Source organism: Cyprinodon tularosa, unplaced genomic scaffold, assembly GCF_016077235.1.
Source record: "Cyprinodon tularosa strain WSP-4 unplaced genomic scaffold, ASM1607723v1 ctg406, whole genome shotgun sequence".
NCBI lineage: Eukaryota > Metazoa > Chordata > Actinopteri > Cyprinodontiformes > Cyprinodontidae > Cyprinodon > Cyprinodon tularosa.
In genome coordinates this window covers 896,882-920,653 of record NW_024039126.1, presented here as the reverse complement: position 1 = coordinate 920,653, position 23,772 = coordinate 896,882, and the positions used below count along the sequence as shown (strand labels likewise).

Sequence of the window (23,772 nt, the reverse complement as noted above, 5' to 3'; positions counted from 1 at the left end):
AAACATGCTCTATCCAAAAAGGCCAAATTGTAAAATCCTGCAGGCTTTCTGCACTCGATATTATTGATTACAAGGCAATTGTGTCTGACTTGCCGCGACCTCATAAGGACCCCTCTCACAGGAAGGGTGCTGGTTCTCAGCCTGCAGCCAGATCTGGATTATCACAGCAAATCGATGAGGATTCTGTCTGCTCTCAGTTCTCATAAAAAAGCCGTCACTCATTAACACGCTGATCAAAGCCAGATAAGCAAACACTTTAGCTTTGTCAAGGAGGGAAGGACAGCAATGGTCTGATGAGCTGAGTAATTCTCCAACCATCCAACCTCTTTATCTCCAACATGACATGAGTCTCTAAAAGAAAAAAATGGAGATAACTAAACATACTGAGCACTCAGTAAAATATTAACTCCTCAATTTTTTTATGCATTTTTTTTTAAGAATAAACATGCTGAGGATACAAGTCAAATATTAAATTCCCTTGACATCAACACCAAGAGTCAGTAATTACTAACCTGACTCCGCCAGATGGATTTGCTCCGCATATCCATCATATCAGCCATGAAACATTGGCATCAATGTAATGTATTTGCGAGAATTACCCCCTAAATACCAGACGTCACTTAGGCGTTGGTTTTAAGGGTAAATCTGTCCATCAGTCCATCATAGTTTTGGTTTAGTCCAGAAATAATTGTTGCATTGGGCTGTTTGTGGGGCTGATTTTGTCCCATTTTACCCAAAAATAGACTTTGAAGGTCAAGATCATTTTCAAGATCAACGATCTTCACCTTTCACTTTACAACCAAATGTAGACGTCATTTGGACGTAAATCATGTCCTCTTTTCAATGTGGTTTTCAAACAAGTTTTACTCGGTGGGACATTAGTAACCTGTAGGAAATGTAAAGAAATGTCACAAGGTTTAAAAACAACATATTCATATAAAGTTTGACCTGGGGAATAACATTCTTTTTTTTCCGCTTCTTACTTTATCAACTTAATTATGGTAAGCTTGTTTGGACATGTCAGATTGAACTAAAATGTGCTATTTTGGGTACAGTAGCAGCCATTCAAAATGGCCCTTCCAAGTCTAACGCCAGCCGAATGGCAGGCCACTTCCCTGCAACTCCCAGCAGAATCCCCTCCAACTTCCAGCCACTGGAGGGAGCCCATCTTGCATATTATTTTACTATGACTCCCCCTTTTCTCTGATTTACAGGGTCTGACAAGGAGATGACACTTCTATTTGGATATTAATGTACACAAATCATGAATCAGAATATATTCTAGTACAAAGATTGATGTTTAATAAGGAATTGTAGGGGACCATCCAAGGCCCATTGAGAATAGTTAGGAAACTTTGAAGGGCTACTACTGTAATTACTTAGCCTCGTGAGACCATCCTGATCTTGCGAGCTTTCAAGTCTGCAGACTCTCCGCTAAAGAAAATTTGGAGCCGTTCACCAAACGAACATCCAATCAGCGTTGGCTTTGAGGCGGGTTGAGGTGTGACGCAACGAGAAGCGCGACAGTTCAGTCTAAAGAACATGGCGGCTTCAGCCGATGAAACTAGCGTTAGCGTGAATTATCTGAATTACAGAGTATTTCTTCACTGAAAGAAGAGCAAAACACTGCTCTGGAGGCTTTTCTCAGAGGAAAATATGTTTTTGCTCTTCTCCCGACTGGTTCGGCAAGAGTTTGATCTATCAATTGGCTCCTCTTCGTCGTCGCTCTGTTAGTACGTCATATGCTTCGTTGATCTGATTGGTTTATTTGGCCCGTCTATCACCAACATAGGCCAATCAGCTAACCAGTATTTTCGCCCCTTTCCAAAATTACTTCAACGGAAGGTTTCCAGATGGATATGCGGAGCAAATCCATCTGGCGGAGTCAGGTTAGCAGTCTGCATCACTGGGGTCCCCCAGGGCACAGTTCTGTCACCTTTCCTCTTCACTCTCTACACCTCAGACTTCTCCTACAACACGTCAGCTCCCATCTCCAGAAGTTCTACGATGACTTGGCCATTTTAGGCGGAATGAGCTGGAGTACCGGTTGGTCATCATGGTCTTTGTGGACTGGTGTGACCCCCACCTCACTCCCCTGTGAACATCCAGGGGCATAGAAAATGTGGACAGTTTCAAATACCAGGGTGTGCAGGTCAACAATAAACTGGACTGGACTCATAACACCGACGCCCGAAGGAACAGAGCCGGCAGCGCAAAGCAGGACAGAAAGATACCGAACAAACTGGTGAGAAAGGCCGCTTCTGTCCTAGGCTGCCTTCTGGACTCAGTGGAGGAAGTGGCTGAGGGGAGGCTGCTGTCCAAGCTAACATCCATCATGGTCAACACCTCTCATCCCATTCACCAGCCTGTAGAGGAGCTGAGCAGCTCCTTTAGTAACAGACTTATACAGCCCATGTGCTAGTCATTGATTTCATTGTGAAATCAATAAAGTTCTATTCTATTCAAAGCCATCTGAAAATGCACTTATAATCCTTTGGTGAGATTGATATTTAAAACCTTTACATTTGCCTAATACAAGAATATACAAATAATAGATATATGTTATAATTGTGTGGCTGACTGATAATAAACCTACAATGTTTGCATATATGTAATATTTTCCATTATTTTCCATTCTCAAAATTCCTCTCTGGTGGAAAAGCTGTAAAATATATTAACAATATGACTCAAATTCATCAGAGAGATTTGCTTTATGTAAATCATTTTAACCCACACAGCCTTCATATGCTAATAAATTCATTAAAAGAAAAATCTTAACTTCTCTTGTACCTAAAATTCTGAAACTGGTTTAGTTGCATGAAAAGCTGCAGCAGTATTGTTCTCCCTTCTAATGATTTCCCACCTATTTCCATGTTTTATGGATAATCTTTTCGTCAGTTTGTCATGCACACAATAAGCTTGGACAAGCTCTAAAATGTGAACAAAGACAACACGAGATAAGTTGACTGTGTCAGAGTTGATGCTAAAACTCAGCAGACTCATCCATAACCTTTAGTCCCCCTCTTTGTTGGAATAATGTCTTTCACTCAACCAACAGTTGACCGTCTCTTCTGGTTGAAAGATCAAAACGCACCATTTAGCAGCTGCTCTTCAGCACAGATGACCTTTGAAGCTCAACTCTTCACCTCTCTCTTCATTCAGTGTCTCCAGTAGCATCCTGCCCTGCATGCTTGCTGCTCTCCGTTCCAGATCTGGATGCCAACAGCTAGGATCTTTCAGAACGGGGACTAAACTGTGGCTGTTTTGTGAAGCGAAAAACATTTCAGCATGAAAACCACACCAGGCCATGAATTTCTCTTATTTTACTTTGTGATAAAAGCTCCAAAAGCATCCGCAATTTTCTTCAATTTCGAAATATTTTATCTGAAATTAAAAGTAGTACATTAGCAAAGTAGTAAATCAGTTTACAATAAACTATTTAAAATGAAGGTATTAAATATTTAAGCGATATCACATTAAAATTTGGATTAGTTAATATGCTAGTGATCTGTACAACACAATTAATTCAGGAAAACATAGTTTCACATCTGTAAGGACCTGAAAGCCTTGCTGAATAACAACTGGCAGAGCAAAATCATCTTTGCTGCCTCTCCATCCTCTACAGGCATTTTTCTGCTGTTCTGCCTCAGTGCCTTGGCTGATTTAATGACCACACAGCTGGACCACAAGAGACCTGGCAGTGAAAATTGGAAAAGCAGACACTGATCGTAATCATGAGATACGGAGAATGTTATGTAGATACGAAAAGCAAAAGACGATAAGAGTAGTTTTCAGATGGATGGAGGTAAAACTGCAAGAGTTTTCTCTTTATAATGATTAACGACTACGACTTTCAAAGTGGAATCACAAATAAAACTCTTCTTGACTATCATTTCACGGATGTCTCCATATCTCTTGATTATCCATCAAACATATTGCCTCAGACGCTTCAACGGAAACAAGCAGAAGGCAGTGACAATACGGCAGTGCTATTTCAAGCTCCAAAGAACACCAGGTGTTGAACATAGTTTGGCAGCAGTTTCATCCATTTAGGCATTTAGATGTTGAGCAGGCGAGTTCCTGAAGTTCAGACTGAGTGTCAGAATGAGGAAGAAAGGGGATTTAAGTGGCTTTGAATTGGCATTTGTCAGTGCCAGACAGGCTTGTTTGAATCTTTCAAAAATTGCTGATCAACTGAGATTTTTCACACACTTTAAGTTTATACAGCTTATACAGAATCTATTGGGTGGCAGAGTAGGAGCCGCTTCTCCTCCACATGTATAGGAGTCAGCTGGGGTGGCTTGAACATCTTTTTTGGATGTCTCCCACCTGGAGGAGGCCCAGAGGACGATGAAGGACATGCTGGAGGACTATGTCCCTTGGCTGGCCTGTGAGCAGGCTGTGAGGAGAGAAGGAAGTCTCTGCTGAGACCCAGTCTCTGATGACACCCAATACGAAGAGTACGAGTAAATCAAATGCCCGCTGGTTAGAGCCAAAATATATAAAACAACATTTCTGGACGGTCAACAGATTGAACTTTGAATCACAGAGACATAGGTGGCTGAATATCAAATTGAGTGCCATTCCTGTAATTACACAGCAGCGGGGGGAAAAAGCGGGTTTACAGTTCTCCACTGGCTACACACTTCCCAGATCCGAACGCAATAATCAACCTCTGGGATGTGGAAAACCAGCATATCCTCATTATGCAGGACCTCTGTCTCAATGGGCCAAAATCTCAGATAAATTTCTAGCACGTTGCCAATATTGTGAAATTTAAGGCTATTCAAAAAGAATACAGGGGCTTCAACCTGGTTATCAGCCTGACTTGTTTTAACCTTTCTGATTACTCAAACTAACAGTGTACAACCAATAAATCTCAGCACTGTAGAGAGATGGAGCTGGTCGGACTAATTTATCAGGAAGCAAAGTCAGAGAAGCAGAAGATATCTCTTGTCTGGACATAATGCTCTGACTCTGCTTCAACAGTGGGATGTGTTCACAATGGCCTCACGATTCTTAACATCTTAACATAAGATATATATGTCATGATCTGGCCTGTTTCCTCCCCCTTAATTGGTCATTTATTTCACCTGCCGTTTCCCCCCCCCGCCTCAATTATAATTTATTCCTCTCACCTGTGTCCTCTGGGTTATATTCAGTTCAGCCTGAGCATTAAGTGCCAGATCATTATTTGTCTTTCTGTTAGCCTGTCTGTTAGTTTGATTCCTTGGTTCATGTCCTGGATTTTGGCGGCCAGTGGAAGGAGGGTTTTGTGTTTGTCTCGTCTTCTGATCATCCACTGTTCCTCCCCCGTGGAGTCCTCTGGGTTTTTGGCTCTATATGTGGGGAGGTTCAGTTTTTATTCCAGTAGGCCTGGCTCCAGGGAGGAGACCAGTTTAAAGTTCCTGCATCTAGTTCTGGTTCCACGTCCTGTCTCGGCTACCCTCTGCCACTGAGCCTGCTCATCTGCACCTGATCCTGTCTGCTCCTGTGCATGACCGCCTGGTCATGCTTCCGGTCCCAGTCACACTCTGAGCCTGCCTGGGTTCTCTGTTTTTGATGGAAGCCTGGATCCTGCCACCTGCTCTGTTCCTGCCTGATCTTTATCCTTGATCAGGATCGGCTTCCTGCAATTCCTCCGGAGCTGCAGCACTGGGGACACTCTGGGTGACGCGAGCGGCGTCAGCTGTCAGCCCATTGGCTGGATTGAACCCCTCTTTTAAGGGGTATGGACTAAAAATGCTAAACCAGAGTGTCTTAGAAGGGGCGGTGCCCCGTCCCCTTCCTGCAGTGTCCGCGAGCCACAGCTCCACTTTAGTTTTCTTTATTTAATAAATGTTTTGAACTTTACTACTGACTGTCTCTCCTTGAATACTGGGTCCATCTGTCCGCGTTTCCTGACATTATATAAAAATATATGGTCAGTACATGTCTGCAGTGCAAGTGCATTAACCCAAGTCAACAACTTTGTAGTCTTCCCTTAGCACTCAACTGTGCAGATATTTCTATATCATGGAAACAGGACATTATAGGACATTACAACTTTTTTTTCAATGCTTTTTTGGTAATATATAATCTTTATATTCTGTCATATTTTATTTTTAATGGCATCTTGCTTTAATTCTTTGTATTCTATATAAGCTACTGGTACCAGAATTTCCCTGAATGAGGGATAAATAAAGTTAAGTCTAAGTATATAAGATTCCTGATCGGGAGGTCGTTCTTTGAGAAGATAACTGACCCTCCTTACCCTCCATTTACTACAGCATGCAAGACACACCAAGAGACTGGAACCGGACCCGTACCAAAAGATTCTCGCAAAACCCCAAAAAATTGTCCCAAAAAGGGTAAAATTTGTATTTTTGGTGTCTGTTTGGGCTGGCCCACATGATAAACATGAAGGGCTTCTTTTCTAATGTTGTTTTTCTGAAGTCTGTGGAAGGAAAAACTATTTTTTGAAGTAATTAGAGATATAGTCCCTTATTTTGGAATCTGTAATCAGTGTTGGGCACGTTACTTTGAAAAAGTAATTAGTTATAGTTACTAGTTACTTCTCCCAAAAAGTAACTGAGTTACTAACTGAGTTACTCCACAATAAAAGTAACTAGTTACTAGAAAAAGTAACTATTGCGTTACTTTTGCGTTTCTCGCCCCGTAACCCTCACCACCCAGCCCCCACCTCCTCACCGTGTGTTTCCAAAGCCAGCTAAATAGAGCGGACGACAAAGACAAGAACCTGCAGAGAGTTTAGCATTTATTGCAACTCAACGTAAATGACATCATGGGGGAAAAGCGATGTGAAGGTTTTTAACAGGGCATTCAGATCTGGTGAGTATATGAAATTAATAACTGGGGATGTCTAATTCTGAAATCCTGTGTTTTTGGGTTGTTATAGATACTGCAACATCTATCTATCATCTATCTATCTAGATCTATACTCTGTGTGTGACATAAAATATGGATCTCCATCCCTGCCACAAAGGTCATCAAATAATGTTTAACATAAAAAATACAGGTTGAAAAGGCAGAGTATCCATCCATCCATCCATCCATCCATCCATCCATCCATCCATCCATCCATCCATCCATCCATCCATCCATCCATCCATTCATCCATCCATCCATCCCCCTTTCTCCATATCAGTTGATCGTTCACGCTCTTCATAGTTCTCCTGTGGCGCGAGCACAGGGCGACTGTTGCGCGCCTTTAGCAAGCATGTGCGTTTCCTGTCGCTTGTGCGGTGAATCGTGCCGCCTGCGCTGTGCGGAGATGCAGGGGAAACCGTATCTGATGGGGAAACGCAGCTCGATGTAACACCAGTATTTCCATCTGGAAAGCGCCGTTTTGCTGCTGGATCCTCCTCCCTCTCCATCTCTCTGTGTGTGCTGTACGTTAACACCCACCAGCAGAAACACCCACCTACCCAACTGACGGAATCTCACTATACGTCAGCCATTCTCATCCTCCCCTCTCTCATGACAAGGCGCGCACGAGTCCTATCATCAAAAAAGGTTAATTGTGCGACCTGAGTAACGTGCAGTAACGGGGTGTCTGCAATGGTAACTGCGTTATAGTTACAGTCAAAGTAATTAGTTAGATTACTCGTTACTAAAACAAGGTAACGCCATTAGTCCCGTCACTGTCTGTGATACATTAGGATTCTTTTCTGCATAAGCTCAGAGAGGCTGCTAGCCTTAGCTATCTGGGGTTCAATCAAAGCCATGGAGGCAAAGAAGCAGAACACCGCCCTGCTCAGACTTTTACACCTCTATGACATGGAGATCAAGCTGTGACTTCTCTTTCCTAGAAGCTGTCATGAAAATTGAAATTCTGAGTTTTTAACCAGTCTCTCCCTTTTGGCCAAATCCAACCAAAGTTATTAAAATAAACATTAATGCTGCTGTAAAGGATGCATTTAGTCATTTCCTTAGCTTACAGTAAATATTCTGACAGCAGCTTGGTAGAAAATACGATCCTTCCTCAAACCTTTTATCAATCTTCTACCCTCTATAAATTCCAGGTCCTTTTTCTCTATAAGTTTACTATTCTTTAGCATTACCTGCTGTCCTCTTATGATGCTCTGCTTCTATTGTGAAACTTCACATGACAGCATAGAGGAGTTACTGTATCTGCAATTCATTTCCCTATTCCTCTTACTGGGTTTCATTTGAGCCTGTCAGTCAAGGTGTCTTTTAAAAATGGGCTCTACCGTACATTTCAGGATTTTTTTCTCTGCTCCCTTTTTCCATTCTGAATAAATTTAGATTGACAGAGACTCAGAAACTGACTGTCAGATTCATGCCTTCCAAGACCAAGCCTGGAAAACTCAAGCAGTTTATAGTGAACATATTACCACTTGAGATTATTTTAGTTCTTATCTTTCTAAAATATAATGTAGAGACGTGAGGACAAAGATGGACAAAATGAACTATAATTGAAAAGCTGAAAGGCAATCTTTTGAAACAGAAGAAGTGACATAATCTCCTCAGAGGCTGAGGAGGATTGGAGGAGCAATGGGAATGAATATTTTACATTCATTCTTATTCTGAACTCTTTTTAATGAAACTGTGCAATTCTGCAACACCTCATCTAATCATGAATTAGATTATGTGCAGCTCCTTCTAACATACAATCATCTCGTTTTGCTCCCTCTAAATTCACATCAGCTGTAACAAAGCTTCCCTCTATTACAAATCCCCAGGACATGATGCTGCCACTGCCATGTTTCACTCTTTGTATGCTGTGTTTAGTGCATCACTTTTGCTGTGTCCTCCCCAATACTTATAAACTAGGGGTTTCCCGATGCAACTTTTTCATTCCCAATACGATAATGATATTGCGGCTTTAAGCATTGACATAAACCGGACATGATATCAGCATGAATCATGCATATTTCATGACTTATTCACTAGTGTAGGATGATAAAAAAAAAGGATTAATGAACTGATATTCCTGAAACAGAGGACAATAGTCAGCAACATCAGGTATGAGAACCACTAAACCCTTTCCAATTCTCCACAATCACATAAACTTAAAAATATATATAGTAGAAAAGTTTTCCATAAGCTTTCTACTATCTAAAGTATTACTTGTTGGCTGATATATTCCCATATTCATTTTTTAGATGAAAAATCTATATCTGATCAGAACATCCCTGTTATAAACTTCTTTTCTTTAGCTGTTTTTATCGTTTCCTCGAAACTATATTGGTGGTATAGTGTCATTCTCATTCCCAAACCTGAGCTCTGGACCTCTGACACTCCTTCAAAGTTACTCCTGCAAAGTGGCTGCAATACCGATTGAAGACTTTGATGGAAATCGGTTGGACTACATAGTATTTCATGTAAAAGGGTAAAATTGAAATGCTCATTTTACAATCATTCAGTCCCTAATTGTTGGGATCTGGAGGTTTGTCCACTTTCTCCACCAGAGGGCGTAGGAGGTCTCCTGGAGCCTGAGCCGACCGCACCACCTGTCTCCCATCTGCTCATCAGGAGATCTGTACTTAAGGAGGCGGAGGGCTTCACTCCAGTGCCAGAGTGTTTGCCAGTAACGGTTAGCAAGCCTGAGCCAACCTGCCTGTCTGTGATCTCTGACTTTTGTGAACCAAACCTGATCCCGTTTTCTCCTCTCTGCTTCCCAGGTTGATCCTGCCTGATTACCTGAAACTCTGGAGAGTTTCTCTGCCGGTGATCTGTCTGCTCGTTCTCAGTAGAACTCTGGAGAGCTGTCTCTATCAAGTATCTGCCTGCCCGCTCTCAGAAGATTACTGGAAGGAAACTCAATCTGAGATCTGCCTGCACTCTGTAAGCTCTGCCTCCGCCTCTGCCCTCAGCCTGCCGACAACCTCTGGACCCTCAAGGTTCCCCCCCTCTGCAGCTCTGCTCCACTCCTGAACAGCTACTGACCTGAACACTCTCAACCTGCAAAATACCTGGACCTCCACTAATCTCTCTATCCTCCTCAGCAGTGAATCCACTCGTGACCAGTCAAGCCCTCTCTAGGATCTGATCAAACTTTGTACATTTATTGTAAATAAATCTTTGAACTTTTCTTCTGCCTCCGAGTGTTCTGCATGTGGGTTAGACACCTTAATCCGAACATGACACTAATGTTCAATCACAAAACTAACATTTAAAAAAAAAAACTTTAACTTTAAGCATTAAAGCTACAGTGTGTAACTTTTCGCGACATCTAGCGGTCAGACTGCAGACTGCAGCAACATGAACATCTCCCCCCCACCGCTTCTCCCCCCCAACAGTACGGCGAGCGTTACGGGACAAAATGTCTTCCACGACGTCCGCATCACCTACCTTCTCAAGTGATGAGGTTTGTTTACATAGATAATTTTACAGATAGTATTTCATTAGTCTGTGTAGGGTATAGATTTCATGTAGACTTAAGATAATAAATATACCCGTTATTTTTTCTACATCGTTGTGACGTTTTGGCGATCTTGCAATCGCTAGTTTGTCGGCTCTGCGCTGCCGTAGCGCAAAGATGTCTGCCTCCATGGCTGCGAGACCCGCTCCTATGTAATTATAAATAATGAATTCTAAGGCAACGCAAATATTAAGGTTAAGAGGCTGAGCTCGTAGATGATGATAAATAACATAGTTATGTATAATATATTACATTTCTGACTGTATATCCCTGTAATTATTACACACTGTAGCTTTAACCAAAACAGATAATAAAAAAATTTAAAAAAACGTATTTACTTTAGTTTATTATTGTAAAGTTCGCTTATATTCAGTAGTCTAGTTGTAAGCATATAGCCTCATTGATATAGAATATTAAAATAAAGCTCTATGCATGGTCTGGTTTGCTCAATGTCACGTACGCCAGTCATTGATCTTGACCGAGGCACCTTAAAGTAGAACTGCAGTCAGACCCTGAACTGGCATGGCTACCACTGCCCCTACAGAGTTAGGGACTTATTTCCCACTGGGATCAGCTTCATAGTCATGGTAGGACACTTCTTTGATTTTATTTATTTTGTTCAGGCCACTACCAAATGTTGAAAGAGCAATATTATTGCCATTACTTTTACTATATAGTAGAAATTTTACACAGTCAGTAATAAAACGTTGCAGGGGATGGTCATTTAAGAAGAGGGATGCCGTCCCCCCTCATTTCAACTCGAGTACTGCTTATATTATATAAGGAACATAGAAAATAAACAAAATAAGAAGGCTGACTATTTTATTAAGTCTGGTAAAGATTCAGAAGTATGAATGCGTTTGCAAGAATTGCTCAAAAGTTGTATATTTGAAGAGTTACAGCAAAACCATTATCAATAAGTGAAGAACTTCCTCCGCATGTAATAAACCCGACCAACTGTCCAAACATCTCGGTGCTGTCACTCATATTTAGAATAAATTGAGCCGTCATATCAATGTCAGAGCTGAAGGGCAACACTCAATCAAAGGTGTTTAGAGTTATAGACATATATATATAAACAGATATTTTTTAAAACAGTTTATTTTAGGTTTGTAAGAGCCCATTTGAGACAAATTCACTTAAAGTTTTAAAAAGGGTTAAAATACAAGATTGATCATTTTGTTTGTTGTTAAGATTATAATTTAAGTTTAAGAACTCGATTATTGAAATGCAATTTGAAATGCATATATTTGGGCTTCCTGCATGCTGTAATTTTATACGTGTATTTTTTGTTTGCTTTTACGAACTGTACGTAAGGACTGAGGGGAAAACAGATATGCTGGAAGAGACACAGTTTTTGACCGAATTTATTTTATATGAATGTGGATGTTCGCTTATTTTTGTTTTCTTTAATAAACATCACAAGTTGAAGAACATTATCTGGAATTGCTCGCGTTTCAATACTAGTATCTAGACTGTTTTTCCATGCGGTACAGAAGAAACTAAAGGAGCTGGAGTGCCGCTACAAGGTTATTTCCTCTGGGTTTCTTGATGTAAATTGTCTGAGGGTTAATTATTTTTCATTTTAAGTTATATTTTTAGTAATTAGCTTAAAAGAACAAAGGATCTATTTGTCTTTGAACACTAATTCCAAACAAAATACACTAAACATTAAAGCCATGACTTATATCTGGCTCTTAATTCAGCCAGAGAACAAAGTTAGTATTTCTAAAATGCAAACAGTAAAAGCTACAAAAAATATTATATTGAAAAAAAAAAAAAAAGCTAAAGCCGGGGATGCACTGTACGACTTTTTGCCCTTATTTGGGTGATTCTCCAGTCGTGCAAGAATTTTTCCCCATCAGGAATCGGGAGGTCAGGAGAAAATCAAACATGTCTGAAATTCAGTCGGCCGTCATAAGGTGGTTGTGGGCAAATCGCTCAGTGCGCAAACAAGGATTCTTCTACTTCCTCCTCTCAGATGAAAGTAGTGAAATGGAGTTCTTTCTGTAAAATTGACAGACCGTAGTAGCCACGTTTGCTCAGCCATGTCTTTGTCCAAATACTCTACATTAGTGACCATATTTAATAGGAGGCATCGACACTTTCATCTTTTTCTCTTCTACTCGTTTGGCTTCCAGATAGATGAGTCTGAGTAACGCCATCTCACTGGGAAGCTGAGTCTGACGTTCTTTTTAGACGTACACTGTGAGCAGGTAGAACGCATCAGAGCGTCGGGTCGCACAGTGTGAGAACAAACATCGTGAGCTGTGAACTTTTAAACCCTGCGGTTTCATCGTACAGTGTGAGCTGTAGCTGCGTGCAACGATTGAAAAAAATCGTACAGTGAATGCTCGGCTTAATAACAAATTATCGCTGGAAAAGTGTCAGGCTTAGCCTCGTGAGACCATCCCGATCTTGCAAGCTTTCAAGGTTTATATCGCAGATCAGTCTGGAGACTCTCCGTTAAAGAAAATTTGGAGCCGTTCACCAAACGAACGTCCAATCAGCGTTGGCTTTGAGGCGGGTTGAGGTGTGACGCAACGAGAAGCGCGACAGTTCAGTCTATAGCAGGGGTCTTCAACGTTTTCCAGGCTAAGGACCCCCAAACTGATGGCGAGATGGAGCGGGGACCCCTAATTTTATATATTGTATGAAACTCTGTTATATTAAACTGGTTCTATAGTCGCTCTATTTCAGATGGAGTAATGTGACTAAAGTAGTTTCTCCCTGGGATTAGTAAAGTATTTCTGATTCTGATTCCTGGTTGATGGGACAGGTGTTGTGAATGAAACGGTGTCCAGCTTGAAAGAGCTCCTGTGTGTCGCTGAATGTGAGCATTGATGACTGAAAGACATCTTCTGCCTCCATTTATTTGTTTACTACAGTGTGTTGAATTCATGTTAATGTGGATTTGAAGATATTTCAATTAGTGGAAAAAATTGCAGGGGGAATATTAAAAAAAAGGTTTAGGTTACAGCTATCCTATACCTGTTTGACCTCTTTTCTCTGGTTCATTTGTCATTTATGTTGAAGACTATCTAAAAATATAAGTCATGTTTTTAGATATTTTATGCATCAAATCTTGATATTCTTTCTCTGACTTTTTGAAGAACTAAAAAAATCTAGAGTCTATGTTTCTGTTCTTACTATTAAACTTATTGGAACAGCAATAACAAAACATTTTTAATATAATCTTCTAATTTCCACTTTTTTTCAGATATTTGACTTATTTTTACTCAGAAACGCAGATCTGCATTGATGACTGAAAGACATCTTCTGCCTTCATTTATCTGTTTACTACAGTGTGTTGAATTCATGTTAATGTGGATTTGAAGATATTTCAATTAGTGGAAAAAATTGCAGGGGTAATATAAAAAAAAAGGTTTAGGTTACAGCTGTCCTATACCTGTTTGACCTCTTTTCTCTGGTTCCTTTGTCATTTATGTTGAAGACTATCTAAAAATATAAGTCATGTTTTTAGATATTTTATGCGTCAAATCTTGATATTCTTTCTCTGACTTTTTGAAGAACTAAAAAAATCTAGAGTCTATGTTTCTGTTCTTACTATTAAACTTACTGGAACAACAATAACAAAAAAAATTTAATATAATCTTCTAATTTCCACTTTTTTTCAGATATTTGACTTATTTTTACTCAGAAACGCAGATCTGCATTGATGACTGAAAGACATCTTCTGCCTTCATTTATCTGTTTACTACAGTGTGTTGAATTCATGTTAATGTGGATTTGAAGATATTTCAATTAGTGGAAAAAATTGCAGGGGTAATATAAAAAAAAAGGTTTAGGTTACAGCTGTCCTATACCTGTTTGACCTCTTTTCTCTGGTTCCTTTGTCATTTATGTTGAAGACTATCTAAAAATATAAGTCATGTTTTTAGATATTTTATGCGTCAAATCTTGATATTCTTTCTCTGACTTTTTGAAGAACTAAAAAAATCTAGAGTCTATGTTTCTGTTCTTACTATTAAACTTACTGGAACAACAATAACAAAAAAAATTTAATATAATCTTCTAATTTCCACTTTTTTTCAGATATTTGACTTATTTTTACTCAGAAACGCATTGATGACTGAAAGACATCTTCTGCTTTCATTTATCTGTTTACTACAGTGTGTTGAATTCATGTTAATGTGGATTTAAAGACATTTCAATTAGTGGAAAATATTGCAGGGGGGAATATAAGTCTAATTAACCAAAACTTCGCGACCCCCATGCAGTAGCCTACCTCTGCGGACCCCCTAGGGGTCACGGACCCCCTGTTGAAGACCTCTGGTCTAAAGAACATGGCGGCTTCAGCCGGTGAAACTAGCGTTAGCGTGGCTATCGAGCAAGTATCGAGCGAGTATTTCTTCACTGAAAGAAGAGCAAAACACTGCTCTGGAGGCTTTTCTCAGAGGAAAAGATGTTTTTGCTCTTCTCCCAACTGGTTTCGGCAAGAGTTTGATCTATCAATCGGCTCCTCTTCGTCGTCGCTCTGTTAGTACGTCATATGCTTCGTTGATCTGATTGGTTTATTTGGCCCGTCTATCACCAACATAGGCCAATCGGCTAACCAGTATTTTCGCCCCTTCCCAAAATTACTTCAACGGAAGGTTTCCAGATGGATATGCGGAGCAAATGCATCAGGCGGAGTCAGGTTAGGTCAGGCTCAGAATTGTCTGTTTTATACGGCCTCCAGGTGCAGTAATGACAAAGATCACTGTGAAATTATATATAATGCATGTGGGCCTGTTATGACACTGATGCACTTTGCTCTTAGTAAACGGCTTGAAATTCTATAATCTTCATTTCTTTTAATAAAAGAACTATGACACATCGCCAGCACAAAAATAATTATTGGTAACAGAAATGGTTAAGATTGCTATCATAAAGAATTATCAACATTATAAAACATGTCTATATCTTTTATTATAATGAACAGAATGCGGGGGATCCTTTTCCCTTCATGTAAATATTCTCAGAGGATGAATGTAGAATAAATTTGGGGTCATTTCTTTATGACAAATGAGAAACAAAGCAGCTTTTAATGCTGTTTGCAATAACTTCTCCAGCTCTGAAATGTTGATGCTGTTTTATTGATGTAGTACACCGTCTGCCTCTGTCTGTAGGCAGCATCTTACTTCAAAGGTTATTGTGTAGTTTATGTCCTAAAACCGCTGAACTGGAAAGAATTCATCTATACAGAAGGCAGACTTATGTTTAAACCAGAAGATTCTTGAGTAAAAGGAATTTATATACCCTCCCTTCTTGTGCAAACTACAGAACATGTTGAGGTTCTTAAACCATTAAAATGAAACACATAAATGAAAACAATAATTTTTATATCTTTGAATAGATCAAATGTGAAATATAATATTCAATCTTAGTTGTATAGCAGTGAATAAATTCAGATAAAAATATAAAACACTGCATTTTTTAAACTGAAACACATGTTGCAATTCTAAACGACGTCAACAATGAAATGATTGAGGTGTAGTATTCTCCTTCAACCAGGCGTTCGGCTGATGCTGCGTTCAGGTGACACATGAATAAATTAGTGGGAGCTCAAAGCACTACGCACAAGTATGGAGTCCTAAAAGCACCACCACCACCTAAGTAATAAAAAAAAAGTCCTTAAATATTTCATGAAATATTAAAATAAAGATACACACATAAACAAATAAACAAACAATTTTACATTTGGTTATCAAAAATCTAATTCTTGTAATACTTTATAAAAAATACATTGATTTTAATTGACTTATATACCAATGTAAGCTGTATGCAGCCCTAGTTGAGAGAGGCACATTTAAAAAATATATATAATATTTAGTAGGGATGCACGATATTGGGATTTTGGCCGATATCCGATATGCCGATATTTTAAAACTCATGTAGCCGATAACCGATATCGATACTGATGTTAAAGCTGGACAAAAATAAGTAGTCATAGAAAATAGCAGTTTTGTTATCCATTTCTGACACTTTGAAAAATAATATACTCAAATATATTTTCATATGCTGATATCAAATAGATTTTTAAAAACGCGGTATCGATCTATTTTACTTTCAAAATCTCGTGAAATTTCATCGTTCTGTTACAAACTCTCGTGATATTTTGCAAATTCTTGTGAGATTTTGTTAGTAAAATAGATCGATACCGCGTCAATATATCAACATATAAAAATTTGGCAAAATTTTGTGAATTTTCGGGGGATTTCGTAGCATAACGATGACATATAGCAATATTTCATTAGTAAAAGAGATTGATATGGTGTTTTTAAATGGCAATATATCAGCATATGAAGATATTGGGATATTTTAATGTATCAATATTTTTTCCCTCGTCTTTAGAAGTTTTTAAGTCTGTAAAAAAGAAGTTTTTGAGGAAGAAGAAGAAGAAGTATTTCTTTTTTTTTTTTTTAGACTTTAGAAACTCAGAAGCTGATCAAATATCGGGTTAAATATCGGTGGGGTGGCCGATGTCCGATATTCAGTTTTAAGGCCGATACCGATAGGGGGCCGATTATATCGTGCTCCCCTAATATTTTGATTTTTTTCACAGCACATCATAATTTCATTAGCTGGCCCTAACATTGCAACGGATAGAAGTGATTGTCTGCAGTTGACCCACTCAGAAATGTTCATTATTACCAAGCTCAGGAGACAGTTTAGAGGTAATATGATGGTGGAAGTCAACGCAGAGAAATCTAAAATATGTTAAATTACCATATTGAACCCTAACAGATCTTGAATTTTAATAAATAAATGGAGCTAAATCACTGTGCCTTTGCAGTTGACTATTAGATAATTCTATATTTATCATTATTTACTTGCTAATTAAATATATCATCAGTTTTATTTGTATAAAATCAGTATCTGAAATATATAATAAGACATTTTCATTCATTAGCTCTGGCACTTGGCTACCTCAGATAATTTTATACAAAAACATAAACCAAGACATCAAATAAACAAAGTTTGGGAAAATAAATATTTTAGTATAATTTTTTTTTTTTTTTTACAATCACTATAAATACATTAATTAATTATATCCTCTTTCAATTGTATTGATATTGAAATGCTGTAGCCCAATACATCTCTAATTTGGCATGGTAAAATACAAGTATATTTTACATATATTTTTGCTTTTATATATTTATATATTATTTTCACTTTAAAAATGTTACCTCAAACAACTTCAAAACATTGTTAAATTATGTTATATTTATTTAACATTTATTTGAAACTTTATTGAACTAATTAAATCTATGATCCTGTTGAGAAAGCACCTGAAATTGGAAAAGCTGAGTTTTTATTGTTATTAAATATACGTTTTTGCCTTTAATTATTTAGCATTTATTAACCTTATAGTAACGAAAAATGGTCACGGATTAGTAGTGTCTGACGTCACTAGCGCTGCTTCTCCTGTTAATACGGTAAAGCCTTCCGGAGCGTCCGGCTCCAGGCTGCATGTGATCCAAATGAGCCAATGAGCTGTCAGTCTGGGTTGCTGCTGCTGCTACTTTTAGACACAGCAGGCAAACCTGTGGCAAGCTGGGCGATGGGAAAGAAGGAGAAGACCATGAGAAAAAGAGCAGAGAAAGTGTGGACTGCTGGAAGAACTGCGGTGAACTGGTGAAAGAAAAGTGAAATGGCGTGCTCAAAGATGACCCTGCACATTTAGAGGATGTTTGGCTCAACCTGCTGCTGTGAAGCAGGATTCTCCACCATGAATAGAATCAACAATAAATCTGGATCCAGGCTCAAAATGAGCACCTTGATATGTGCTTTAGAATGGCTTAGTCTCCATTTAAACCCAGGTTTAAAGCCTTGCAGGGCAGCCTAAAGCCCACTGCCAGCATTAAGACAGAGTCAGGAAATTGTCTATTTACCAAACGGAACGATTGTTCTCTACTTCAAATAACAATTAAAAATTTTAAATGGAAAAATTTTCTATTTTTTTCTATCTTTTTATTTAAAAATTCAATGAAAAACATGGATGCATAATTATCTAATTTTATTTCAGTTAAATTCTGTTTAAAGTAACAGATTATAAATAAAAATGTCTCCAGACCTTTACTGGTTGATTTTCTTTATTCAGACCTATGGAAGAGGATTAGGGCCACTGAAAAAAAAAAAAAAAGTAAACTGATTTTTAAATTTTATTTCAGTTTAACATGGGAAAAAGTCAGAATTCTGAGATTAAAGTTAGAATTCTGACTTTTTTCTCAGAATTCTGACTTTAATCCCAGAATTCTGACTGAATTCTGACAATTAACCCTTTATCGGGCAAGTTACCATATTTGAGCACTTCCGGAGACCTTCTAAATGACGTCACTGCGGCCTCGCGCATACTTGTGGAGTCACGTGATTTGGCCCAGCCAATCAGCAGGGACTAAGCTTGTTACGGTTCGCGCCATTGCGCCGTTCGACCAATCAGCGCGTGTCTGTGACGCGCGAAACGTCAGTGTTTTCCCGGGAGCAGGAAATCACCACTTCGGGGCTTGATTTCTCTAGCGTTTTCACTCGGCTCTCCAAAACTAACCATGGTAAGTTTATTAAACTTTCACATTACACGGTTGAGAAGTTGTACTAAATGATGACATACATGTTTTTTTCGTGAGACTTTTGGAAATTGGCGAAATCATAGCATGAAAAACAGGGAGCACATATATGTGCATATGCCCAAAACAAGTAAAAACAGACCTGCATCAGTTTCGCCTACTTTAACTCATATGTTCTTTGTTTCTAAGCCACATTTTTGAGTTTCTGTTTACCAAACACGCATTATAACCAACAAATAATACATTAGAATCTTATCTGATGCTTTTAGAAGCTTTTATAATGATTTATTCACATATATATCTCACTTCTAAAGATTATATAGCTAAAAATGGTGAAAATAAGTGATTTTGGATGTTTTTGTATTATATTTTGTATCACTTAACTGTTATTTTATGTCTTAATAGTATTATTATTTCTATTATTAATTGTTTATATTGAATAAGTGATATTATGACTAGTTTTAGTGCTTTTCAAGTATATGGCATATTATTATCCACATAATGACAGTAGCAGTAATAAAAATATACAATAATTATAATATTTTTCTGTTGCAGATTTCAACAAACATGTTTTATGGAAAGAGGAAGGTGGTTGTGATTGTTCCAGCCAACCCTGCCATCAGCGATGACGAAGAGGATGAGGAAGATGATGTGGAGGTCGATCCTGATTACATTCAATTTCAATTCAGTTTATTTATATAGCGCCAAATTCACAACACATGTCATCTCAAGGCACTTTACAGTTCAACCAGATCATACAGTCATTCCAGTCAGCCACAACCTGGACACTCCCACCACAAGTGAGATGAGTCCTCCTGCCAAGAGGAGACATGTGCAGCCTGCAGTGGAGGTGCTTCAGGATGGGGAAGATGAGGATGAAAATGAAGATCAAGATGAGCAGGTTATACCGCAAGCTAAGGGTCCCACTAAACCCAAACCCAGACCCACCACCTGGAGGAAAACCAAATTAAGAAATTCACCTCTGCCTGAGTACCAGCACTCTGCTCCCAACTTTATTGGGAAACCTTTTGTGTACTTTTTAAGATACTTTACCCCACAATTCATTAGCCACATAACTTATCACACCAACCTGTACGCCAGTCAAAAGGACATTAACACCACCTTCACCACCAATGAGGATGAGATGATGAAATTTGTAGGAATTCTCATCTACATGGGCATGGTAGAACTGCCATCTATAGATGACTACTGGGCCATGGACACCAGGGTTCCTCAGATTGCCAACATCATGTCATCAAAGAGGTTCAGGCTGCTCAGAAGGATGATCCACTTCAATGACAACACCCTTATCCCTGGCACCACTGACCGCTTCTTCAAGGTCCGGCCATTGTTCACCTTCCTCTGCAGTGCCTTCAGAAGTGAGGAGCAGACCCCGAAGCAGTCAGTGGATGAGGTGATGGTTGCCTTCAAAGGGAAGACAGCTGGGAACTTGAGGCAGTATATTAAAAACAAGCCTGACAAGTGGGGGTTTAAGTTGTTTGCCAGGGCCTCCGAGGATGGATTTATCCATGACATGGTCCTATACCAGGGCAAGACTACGCTGGAGGCCCATGGTGTCCCCCTGACACCTGAACAAAGAGCCTTGGGCGCCACCAGCCAGATTGTCTCTGTCCTGGCCAGTACCATGTCATCCTCCACCACAACAGCCATCTTCGCTGACAACTTTTTCACCAGCTTGGAGCTAGTCCGGTACCTCAAAACTCAGAACTGCAGGTAACAATTACTTTCTGTGAGTGAGTGAATGAATGATTACATTTATGTTGCACTTTACTGCTGGATATGTAACCCACTTACATTGGATCCATTATTCATCCATTCCATATTTATGTGTTCAGATACACAGGAACTGCAAGGGACAACAGAATTGGACATCCTCCCCTAAAGTCCATCACAGAGATGGAGAAAAAAGGTGTCCCTCGTGGGACCTGTCACTCCGTTGTCAGTGATGATGGGATCCTGGTCCTCAGGTGGAAGGACAATAAAGTTGTCACTCTGCTTTCGACAGACATGGGAGTGGAACCTCTGTCATCTGTCTACAGGTATTGTTTATTTTAGTTTTGTCTGATTGTGTTGTTCCTGTAGATGTCAGTGCTGCCTTTATATTTTTTTTTTTTACTTAGCCATTTATTTTCCTCCATTCATTTATATTTTTACACTTTTTATGGAGCTGTTACAACACCAAATTTCACTAATGGTGATCAATAAAACAAAATCGTGTTTTAGGTTCTCCAGTGAATCCAAAAAGAAGGAACCTGTGAGCTGTCCTGCAGTCATCAAAAGCTACAATTCCAACATGGGGGGGATTGACAAGAGCGACATGTTGGTGCACCTGTACCGCACCCCCATGAAGTCCAAGAGGTGGTATATACTCTGTTTGCATACACTATTGATCTGGCCATCTCAAATGCCTGGCTGATGTACAGGCGGGACTGCAAGGAACTGAAACTGGACAGCCAGTCTCTGAAAAGCTTCCGGATCGAGGTGTTCAAGCATGCCTCTAACCAAAGGCTGTCTGTAGTTCGCTCAGGAAGAAGCTCTGACAGTCTGAGAGCTGCCTTTGATGTTCCCAAGCCAGTCCGAGGACATCGCTGCTCCAACCCCACTGAGGCTGTGCGTTTCGACCACTCCGTGTTCCACGTTCCTGTCTACACTCATCGCCAAACATGCAAGTACTGCAGCAGGAAAGACAACATTGCAAGGTCCAATGTTTTCTGCGGGGTTTGCAAGGTCCATCTCTGCCTAAATGCAACACGCAACTGCTTTGCTGAGTACCACAACCCTAAATAAAGATAGTCAATAGATATTTAGAAGGCAGTAAGGCACTGAACGTTCTAAAATACTGTGAAAGAACTTTATTTCACAGTATTTTGGAACATTCAGTGCCTTACTGCCTTCTCAACATAAATTTATGTTCTAAAATACTGTGAAATAATAAAGTTTTATCTATGTTGAAAAGGCACTAAGCCACTGAATGTTCTAAAATACTGTAAAATTTTAAAGTTTTATTTATGTTGAAAAAGCACTAAGACACTGAAGGTTCTAAAATACTGCAAAATGATAAAGTTCTATTTATGATGAGAAAGCAGTAAGGCACTGCAACATCCATCCATTGTTCTATTTTCCTATTATTATATTGTATTGTTATGAAATGTTACATTATACTCTATATTTAAAATATTCTGTCATGATTTTAGATGTTTTCTATGAAGTATTATCTTGTTAAAGTGGTTTCATAATGTTATTAAATGGTCTAAACAAATGTTTATTAAACTATTTCATGTTTTTTCAACAAATTCTATCTTGTGTTCTTTTTAGATTTTTTTTTACCAGAACGGGGCAAGTTACCATATATGATCACTTCGTTTCCTGTGATTTTCAGCATGAAAATGAAATTTTTTTAATAATGTAATTACAGATTATTATTATTGATATATACCACAATGACACCCTGAGATGGAAATTTAACATTTCAAAGTTTTTCAATGAGTGCCCTATAAAGGGTTAAAAAAAGTCAGAATTCTGAGAAAAAAAGTTAGAATTCTGAGATTAAAGTCAGAATTCTGACATTAAAGTCAGAATTCTGACTTTTGTCCCATACTATACTGAAAAAAAAAAAATCAGTTAACTCTTTTTTTTTTCCAGTGGCCCTAATCCTCTTCCGTACAGACCCCACTGATTTTTAATGAATTACCCCTTGTGTATCAAATAGTTATATTGATATCAAGTTTAGAATTTTATTATCATAACCTTATTATATATCAGTGGATAGGATTTACTCCTATAGCAAAGTGCCTAAAGAGGATGCTCTTTTTTCGTTTTTGTGTAAAATGTATTACAAATCAATTAAATTGACCTGAATATAAACTTTAAGTCAAATCATCGTCTTTTCAAATTACTTTACAACTTTTTAACTGGATTGTGGCACTCTTGGGCCACCATAGCTGAGCACCTGGCTACCTGAGATCACAGCGTCCACCTGACACCTCTGCAGACGCACCATCTCAACATTGAAACGGATCTGAAGCAAACTGTAATGTCAAACGATCATTATGCAAACTACACAAAATGACCCTGAAGCAACATCATATTTAACAAGAATCCAAACACTCTTTGTTTTCGGACCTAAATCACCTTAGATTGTCTATTAACTGTTAGAAAATTATTATAAATGTTCCAAACTCAAATAAAGGTAAATAGAAATAGAAAATATCTAATTAAAAGTCACGAATTACAGCAGGTTCAAACAGACAGTAAATGTTGCAGTAAATGAAAAATGGATTTTCTAACTTTTCCTAAATGAAGCTCAGCTGGATGATGGGCTCCTGTCCTACCTTCCTGCTCCGCGTCCTTCGCCGGCTGAGCGCCTCACACTCAACTGTCTGTCCTGCTCTGATGTGTTCCCAAGTATCTGCTCCCCTCTCCCTCTCTCCTTTCTTCCTTTGCTCTGTCACCACCACCGCCCTGGTGACTGCAAATTTCACTGTGGTGCTGCAGCCTTACTGCTATCCCACCTCCTCAGCGCGTAAAGCTCCGTTTCTCCGGAGCTTCTGACATCTTTTCCATCCTAATAAAGAATAAAGACAGTTTCTCTTCCAGCTCCTGCTGCAGCGCTGCAGCTACAGCAGAGGCTGCTCCAAAGATGAGCGTCACTTTATTGGTTCATCACGGAAAATTTAACATAATATTTAATTAGATATCCTCAAAAAGGACAAAATGGAAACAACTTTTTGTTCTGTAATTAATCACTTTTCTATTAACATTGATCTGCAAATTGACATAAAATAATTTGCTGAG

At 38.9% G+C, this 23,772-nt stretch overlaps 1 long non-coding RNA gene across 1 annotated transcript in view; it reads right to left on the bottom strand.

The window, feature by feature from the left end:
- Positions 1 to 23,433, bottom strand: part of LOC119791938 — a 39,574-nt gene extending 16,141 nt beyond the window's left edge. Inside the window, exon 1 of the long non-coding RNA XR_005281915.1 lies at positions 23,310 to 23,433. This is a non-coding gene — a long non-coding RNA (uncharacterized LOC119791938). The remainder of the gene's footprint in view (positions 1 to 23,309) is intronic.
- Positions 23,434 to 23,772: the final 339 nt, after the last annotated feature.